At 34.3% G+C, this 9402-nt stretch overlaps 1 pseudogene; it reads left to right on the forward strand.

Annotated features, from left to right (window-relative positions):
• The first annotated feature begins 8074 nt into the window (after nucleotides 1–8074).
• LOC133186479 (vertnin-like) lies at nucleotides 8075–9063 on the forward strand (annotated as a pseudogene).
• The last annotated feature ends 339 nt before the right edge of the window (nucleotides 9064–9402 follow it).

Genomic DNA, 9402 nt, shown 5'->3' on the forward strand with positions numbered 1-9402 from the left:
GGACAAAACTTGCAGCTCTCCACTGGCAAGTGGTGGCATCTCCATATGAGTGAAAAATTCTCGAGAGGGACGTTAAACAACAAACAATCTATCAATCTCCATTAGTTGGTTCGGTACAAGAGCATGTGAATTCAAAAAACGATATCTACTTGTGTTCCAAGTTATAATGAAATAGCCGTCACGGTAGAGCGCTCGCTTTTACTAGAAAATATGATAATGACAACCTCACAACAAAACTTAATGATCAATATTGCTACACGAGTAAGGGAAGTTAACGATAGAATTAAAAAGTAATTGAAGTCATCACGACTTCTATTACTTTTCTAATTCTATCGTTAGCTTTCCTTACTCGTGTAGTAATATTCCATTACATGTATCACCTGTTTATGTAGTTTTTGTGTCCCAGTTGTTTTGATACTCAAGAGCATGCTCTACATACGAACATTTTTTTTAACAAGATGTTTGTGAAACACTGATTCCCCCGTATGGCAGCCCGTGGCAAGAGTTAAAGTCTGTTCAATGCAAATCAAACTTCAAAGTCAAGAGATTAAAAAAAAAATGTTGGTCTCAAAAAAAGGTCTTGTCAAAAAAAAAAACACCTGTGAAAGCTGAAAACCCTAGCACCAACCATTCAAAGGATATGGCCAAGGTTAAATTTTTGAAAGAAGGTCAAACTCCATGGTCAAGGAGAAAAGGTCAACACTATTGGCACCTTAGGAAAGGTCTTATCACAAGAAAAAAATATGTGAAATATGAAAGCCCTAGCACCAACTGTTCTAAAGTTATGACCAAGGTTAAAGTTTTTCAAATCAAAGTTGTACCATAGGAAAGGACCTTTCATTTGAAGTATGGAAGTCGTAGCATAAAACTGTTTAAGTTTTGACCATTGTTAAAGTTTGATAAAATTTTGCAGAATTGGGTCAGACTCCGAGGTTATGGTCAAAAATATATCTAAAGAAAGGTCTTGTCACAAGGAATACACACATGAAAGCCATATCGCCAACCAATCAAAAGTTTTTGGCAAGGTTAAAGTTTTTGTCGTCAAACAGACAGATGAAGAACAGGGCAAAAACTATATACCCCCGAATCTTGGATTACGGGGGCATAACGAGGCAAGCTATTGAAGTAAGTTGATGAAATAATGATATCAACAGTCTCGTTTAAAGTCAATAATTCGTAAATTCTTTGGTCAATTTAATGACCTTGTCAACAATCATTAAGTCGAATGTTGACTGACAATTTTCATACAGACCATTATTTTCTCAATGAATTGTCTAAGGATTTTTATCCATTTATCCGATCATAATTAAGGCATGTGTGACCGGTCGACAAGGGATGCTTACTTCTCCATGGCACCTGATCACCTTTGATGTTTTTAGAGGTCCGTGTTTGCTCTGCTTGGTAACTATTTGTTAAATAGGCATTTTAGCTTGATCACTGTTCGTTTTCTTCATACACTGTATATATATATGAACGAAGTACATACCCCGCTGTTTTATGTTATCATTTTTCCTTGAAATGTATCTGCCATTCTTTCATTTTAAAACTGCCTACATCGAATACAAACATCAAGCCTTAAAATCAATGTACAGTATTTTCCCAAATATCTTTTCATAAATTGAAAAGAAACTACTCAGATCTGTGCTTTTCAGATATTTATTTATATTCTTAATATTTTATCATGTTTTAAACAAAACTAAGCATCCAAGACGGATCGAAACAAAGAAGGTAAATATACAGTTAACGTTGCACCAATGGGGAGATAATGCGAGCTTTTTGTCTGGTACTACTGGTGAAGGTATGTACTTACCCATTCAATGTGTCGGCCATATCTCGCCAAGTTTCATCTTCAACCAGTCGTTTCCTCTCATTTTTCCAATAAAGGCAATGTTCATATTTCAGCACTTCCTCTATTTAATGAATTCGGCCGACCAGCTCCCCTTTTTTCTTTGGTGCATTTGTAATAACCCCATCAGTATCTTCACCGATTAATCGTGTTTTGTCATTGAGCTTCAATATCAATTTCTGCCATACTTTCAACATCAGACGACAAATTTTATTGCATAAACACAACATAAGAAAATGCGCGAACAGTTTCATGTCTCACATCAGCTAAGATGAGCACATTATTTACACCTCAAATGAGGAAACCCTTGGCGGGTTTGGTGACGATGGTTTGAAGAATTTCCTCTCTTGAGTTAATCTCAACAATTTTAAATGAGTTTTGAGTTGAGTAATTTCTTTAAAACGTGCCGCCGCTTACAGGCCCATAGCGCAACGGGCAATTTCCCCAAGAAATCTGACAAGCAAAAAAAAAACCTTATTCACAGTCCAAATCCTGAATTTGCCAGTGCTTGGCATTACAGCAACAAAAAGCGGCCGGGGGGATTGAATAAGATTTTTTTGTCGGCTGTGGTTTGTTTCCGCAAAGAATCCTGGTCCGGTAACTTTAAGGATGCTTGTGAAATTGAATAAGGTCCCTGGCCTTCAAGTTTTCATGAGAGTCTGAATTTGAAATACAGTTTTATCTTTCTAAATACTAGTACTCGTATAATCCAAATTAAATGCTGAGAGAGTTTGCAATCGGGCAGCAGTTGAAAGTCCACAGAGTGCTACTAATTTTAATTTGAACATTTTGAGATTCATATTTGAACTGGATGAATGTCAAGCAAGAAACGCAAAACTTTTGAGACATCCCATGTCTTTTTTTTTTTAAAGTTTAGAAGGATTCATTTAATTATATCCCTTTAACAACTTTGGAATCAAATCTGCTTAATAACCCAGTTCACATTGATAATGGAAAGAGTTTGTTAAACTATAGCTTTATTTGAATTACATGTTTAATTACTGAATATGTACATTGTTATTTCATTAAATATGCCAGATATCTGAGAACATTCATCCAACACGGTTGATAGGGATTAAATTTCCATTTACCACACCAAAAACCTATTTTGCCAAGCATATTTATATTGTTTATTGGTGGCTGGTCTAAGGGCTGCATTTGAATTCTTGAACTCCTTGACTGTGGAGGTGTTTCCGGATACAAAACAGGCAATAAAGCATTTTCCTTACTTTAGGGTGAAACTCCCCTTGATGGAATAATCTGCACATCTTTGTGCGTTGGTAACCTGGCAGGAATAGATATTAAAGATGATTTTAACATTGGAAACCAACTCTAGAGTTCTACTCGGGGGAATGATAATATAAGCTTCCTCATCTTGTACTTTATGTGCTACCAAGAAGGCAATTTTGTTACTTCATAACAGTATAGAATTGTTGCATCCAGTTAGAGAATGTGTGGTAGTCAAAATTGAAAGTCAGGTTAGATGTTCATAAATACCTATTATAAATTGTTGGGAATCTACCTCAAGAGTGAATGTATGTACTTCTCCAATTTTGAATCATTTTAAACTAGTTGAATATGTACTGCTAGATAATGATAAAAGTGAAATGAACCAAATTCACATGAGAAGCCGGCCATTTTGCACCTTAAACGTTTATGAAGAGTTACCTGCCCTTGATGAAATGAAAATTTTTAATTTTGTCAAAATATATGTGGTAAATGATTCATTTTATTTCATATTTCAATTAAGAGCGAATTAATTTATAAATAATTTCAACAAAAGATTTGATTGAAGTTCAAATATCTTTCTACAATACAGTGCAGGGAACTAATTTTGTTACATAAACCAGCATAAGCATTAGTAGCATCAGGATCGAGCTAGCATCAGCATTTAAAAAACAGCATTACCAGGATCAGCATCAGCAAGCAAAGGATAAAACCAGCATTGACCTACATAAAATCAGCATTATCCTACTAGCATCAGAAGATCAATGTGTTTTAATTCAGTAAAAATTAAAAAAGAAAGAAAGAATATTGGTTAAAGTATTCACATTATTGATACATAGTGAGATATTATAATCAAATAATTGTAAAAGGCACTTTATTGCTTTAAACGGCAATGCTGAAATTCATTATTTACTTCCGGTAGCATGATGCTACTTCCGGTAGCATTGACCTAATTATAAAACAGCATCAGGATAAGGATTACTAGCATTAAATCAGCAAGCAAAGGAAGCATTCAAATCAGCAAGCAAAGGAAGCATTCAAATCAGCATCGATGCTGTAACAAAATTAGTTTCCTGCACTGTATCTTAATTACAATTGCACTGCCCATAGACTTCAATGTATAATTCAAGGTGCATTTATTTTGACAGAATTTTGTAAATTCCTTTGGTGGAGTATACGTATTTATATTTGATAACACTTTCAAAATGCTATCTTGATTAAAATGTCTGACTATTAATTTGTTACATTGTAGGTACAAAATATGGTTGTAATACACTGTTATACAATGACAGTTCTTTGGTGTATAAGAGTCATTATAAAAATCCGCCAAAATTTTGGTCACACTCCAATAAAAAATTATAGGAAGTAAAAATAATAGAAATTTGTACATTACTATTTAAAAAACATTATTCTCTAGTAGGGAGAATACTTATTTTGTTGCTGCATGATATATTTAAAGAAAAATTGCATTAATTTTATAAATGCATATACAAGCATATTTTGCAACGTCCTACACTCCTTAATGTTGAATTCACAAGTGTTTTATAACCATATTCAGTCCATTTTGTTCTCATTTTTTGTTATTGTATGCATTAAACTATTCTAAACATATGACACTAAATAATTTTTAAATATGTTTGTTGTCGCCCGTGTGGCGCAGTGGTTAGAGCGTCTGCTCTAGAGTCGCGGCGTAAGGAGTTGATCCTTACGTCGCGGGTTCGAATCCCACTGTGGGACGTGGAGACCGGTCCTTCGGATGAGACCGTATAAACCGAGGTCCCGCGGCCGTGTCGCAGTAGGTGCTGGCACGAAAAAGATCCCTCACTGCTCAATGGCCGTAAGTGCCGAGTATAGGACAAAATTTGCAGCTCTCCACCTGCAAGTGGTGGCGTCTCCATATGAGTGAAAAATTCTCGAGAGGGACGTTAAACAACATACAAACAAAAAATATGTTTGTTTTAAAAATATCAAAGCTTAAATGTGTGTCACACAAGTTTTTGTCTCTCCTGTTATGCTAATAAAAAAAACCCAGAAAATAAATATATTTAGAATGAACCTTTCTGGGTTTCATACTTATTATCAGCCTCAGTTTCAATTACATGAAGCCAAGTTGTTGACTCCAGTTATTCAAATTTCATGGGTTTGAAGAAAATGTCCAAAATGTAAGTATGATTTACTCAGTAGAAAAAAAATAGGTCCTTACTGTTACACTGAAAATAAACTTAAACATTGGAACTAAGAAAACGTAACTTTTCTTACAAAAAAACATTAAAAATTTGTTTCAAAACTACTTCATCATCAGCATTGTATGGTAAGCAATAAGGGGAATAAATAACCATATATAAAGTAATTGTCTATCCTGTTACTGTCCATCCTGTTACGTGTAAATTTGTAACAGTAAAGACAATTTTTGTTACAGGAAAGACTAACATTACCATAAAATGAGGATTTGAGTCCTATTTTATCATTAATCTAGCAATTATTTTTAATAATTTTTTAAGTAAAGAAGTATTGAAAATGAATACACTCTGAATAAGGTTTTGTTGTTTCAAATATGAATGTTAAGACACATAAAAGTGATTTTGTAACAGGAAAGACATAACATTGTAACAGTACAGACAAATTTCCTTAAAATCAGAAAAAATGTGAACTTTTATTGATTTTTCAGATTTAAAATTATTTTCATATTAATAATGTGATATACATTCTATTTTTGTTCTTTTTTCATTTAAAAAAAGATATTTTTTATAATAAAGGATTTCTAAATATAAGTTTGTAACAGTAAAGACAAGGATTGTTACAGATTGGACAATTGATGAGATTTTTTTTATTTTAAGCACATACATGTCATTTGAATAATCTGTGAAGAAAAAGGGTCTTTTTTAAAAAATTATTTTTAAGCCTTTAAAATATCAATTTTATATATTGATTAAATACATATATTGATACATATTTAATTCAGTGTAACAGGAAGGACACAATAAATTATGTTTCTAAGAATATTTTTCCATCCCTAAAGAAAACAGTTTTACTGTTTAATCAAACAAAAAGATTAAACTTTGCCAGAAAAATATATACATTATTTAAAAAAGTAATATCTTACGTTCAGTATTTAGTAAAACAGTTGAAAAATGCACGTTTTCTTCTAATTTAAAGATAGATAAAAATTGGGATGTCTAATGCAGAAAGACAAAAAATATAGACTAAAGAGAGATGCCTCTCCAGGACGAAGGCAGGAATATCTGCTAAAAGAGAAGCAAAAGTATGGAAAAGATATTGAGAGAAAAGTGAAGAAACGTGGTGAAAGATATGACAGAGGGAGAAAAAAGAAGTGCGCGTAAAGGATGGAGACAACATAAGCAGCAAGTCCAAGCGAAGCAAAAGAATGCTTCCCAAAAGCTATTAAGCACAAAAAAGGGGAAAAAACGAGAAGCAAAATGTTATCGTGAAAACAAATTATTAAAAGAAAAGATAAAAATGTTGGAAAAGAAACAAGCAGTTTACAGGAAACGACTTTAAAGAGCAAATGTCAAATCACCGAGTAATGCCTTGAAGGAAAACCAGAAAATTATTAATATTGAGAAACTTCTCCAAGAAAGAAGTGAAAAGAACATTAATATTTCACAATGCTCTCATTGATCAGCTAAAACTTGCACACAGGTCAAGACCAACAATATCTCCTATCCCAGGTATACTAAGTGGCTCTATCCTACGAAAGTACAAACTGAAATCGGTAGCAATGAGAAGTTGTGGCATACATACTCGAAACAAGCTATTACAAAGATATTCACTCTCCAGACGCATGTACAAAATTGTTCAAGAGTTTTATGAGAGAGATGATATTTCAAGATTGACAACAGGGATGAAAAATACTGTGACCAAAAAAAAGTCAAAAAAGCAGCGCAGAATACTATGTGACTCATTACAAAGCATTTTTCAAAAGTATTTATCAGAAAATCCCTCAATGAGCTATACAACATTTTGTAGGCTTAGGCCATTTTGGGTTTTATTCCCAACAGAAAGGGACAGGAACACATGTCAGTGTAAACTATAGGAAAATACCAATTTCATGTTTAGAGCGTTAAAAATGCGAACGTATTGAAAGCAGTGAGCTTAGATAAGCTGTTGGAAGGAACAGAATGGAATTTTGACAAACAAAAAAGAAACGATGAAATAAGTTGGGAAGAATGGACAACTAAATCTGAAAACAGAGAGATTAAACGTGGAAATAAATTGGATGGAAAAACTGATACATTCACAGTAAAAGAAACATTTACTGATCAAGTTTCTAATCTAGTAGACAAGTTTGACAGTCAGATTCAAAGGTACAGGAGACATAGCTTCAACATTAGAAACCAGTAAAGATATTACAGGGAGAGAAAAGAAAACCTTGAGGAGGACAGCTGTTTGCTTCATATTGACTTTTCCGAGAATTATGTATGTAAAATGAGTAATGAAATACAAAGTATGCACTTGGGAGCATCCAAACAGCAGCTCTATTTACACACAGGAATATACTTCACAGGCTTCAAAGAAAAACAAACATTTGCCACTGTTTCAGAAAGTCTTGCACATGGTCCAGGTGGAATATGGGCATATTTGAGGCCCATTCTTCAGAGAATTAAAGAACAGTCGCCAGAAGTACAGAAGATTTATATCTTCAGTGATGGCCCAACCACGCAATATAGGCAAAAATGTAATTTCTTCTTGTTTTCAACAGAACTTCAAGTTTGGTTTTTCTTATGCTGAATGGAACTTCTTTGAGAGTGGCCACGGAAAGGGCATACCGGATGCAGTTGGAGGAAGTCTAAAACGAAAGGCAGACTCCAAAGTAAAGTTTGGGTGTGACATTACCTCTGCAAAGACTTTTGTTGATTCAGTTGCTGGTAGGGAAAGTGAAATAAGAATTATAGAAGAATCAGAATTTCAGGAAATGGTGGATATAAACTGGATCTCAAACCGATTGCTGGAACAGTGAAAATCCTTCAACTAGTTTCCCCCATGGAAGGAGTCATCTTTTATAGAGATTTAAGCTGTGTGTGTCAAAGAGGAGAAGAATGTTCAGATCATCAGCTACAGAATAAAATGTATAGCATAGAATCTAAACCTAAGTCAGAAGAAATCAAGTGTGAACAAGAAAGAAAATTATATTCAAAGAAACAAAAGAGGAGGAAAACAGCTTCAAATGCTAGCAGATTAATGGAAGAGGACCTACAGGATGACTTTGGAGTACCAAAGAAAAAGAATTCTGAAGAAGAGAACTGTCCAACAGAAGAGAAATCTGAACAGGAAGAAAACATATTTGATAATCATTTAAAGGAGTTGAAGGGGTGTAAAACATTTAGTCATCTTCAAAATATCTGCAACAAAATCACAGATGGCTTACATGCATTGCCAGTAGATCCCATTTCTGTAAACATCATGAAAAATAATCTAGAGGTGGATGAAAATGCAGTGGATCTTTACCCTGATGATGTACCAGATACACGTACTCTATATCCTTGCAAAACAATGGCAGATTGAAATTGCTTGCCTTCCACTGGCAGCATACATGCTTTCGGGGAACCAGAACACACCAGTCAGATGAGAGTGAGAATTCTTCATGAGCTTGTTTTGCACAAGGATATATATCTAGACAATGCCTTTCTCTCAAGGGGCTGTGAGCAAGATAGTCAAAAGTATTTGCCCAAAAATACATGTATGCACAGTATTCAGACATGTATGTGCCAGGAATGCTTCTTGATGAAAGAACAATTGAATTTATTTTCAAAATGGAGACACTGAAGATCCGCCTTGATAAGTCTTACATGGGAATCTGGCAGATTCATGCTCTCTCCTCGGTTTTGAACACACCAGTATTCTCTATTTACCCAAAACTTGGAAATCCAAATGTACGATTGGATTTGAACAGAGTTGTCTTGCCGGGAAATTACTCATGCAGTGAAATCAACCTCGTGTACATTTTTGGACCTCAACAAGATCCGATATGAGCTCCTACAATTAGATACCAAATCACTTTGTGGCAGTGGTACCTATTGAAGATTTGCAAAACGATGTTAAGGAACACACAGGATCTCAACAGAAAGTAAATACAGATCATGTTAAGGAAGGCATTAAAAATGGAACAAATATTGAGACAAACAGCGAATGCAGTATGCCTGAAGAGCCAGTGCTAGAACAGAATACAGAAGAACACCAAGTTGACCAAAATGGCTGTATGAAAGGTGAAAACGAGTTTGTGATAAAGAAAGTAAAGGAGCACAATGAAAATAGCCAAAATGCAGATGATCAGAAAAAAGAGGCAAAGATATATGAAGAAAAAGAGTACA

Source organism: Saccostrea echinata, unplaced genomic scaffold, assembly GCF_033153115.1.
Source record: "Saccostrea echinata isolate AGI-Se365-2 ecotype Australia unplaced genomic scaffold, CSIRO_AGI_Sech_v1 ptg000014l, whole genome shotgun sequence".
NCBI classification, from domain to species: domain Eukaryota; kingdom Metazoa; phylum Mollusca; class Bivalvia; order Ostreida; family Ostreidae; genus Saccostrea; species Saccostrea echinata.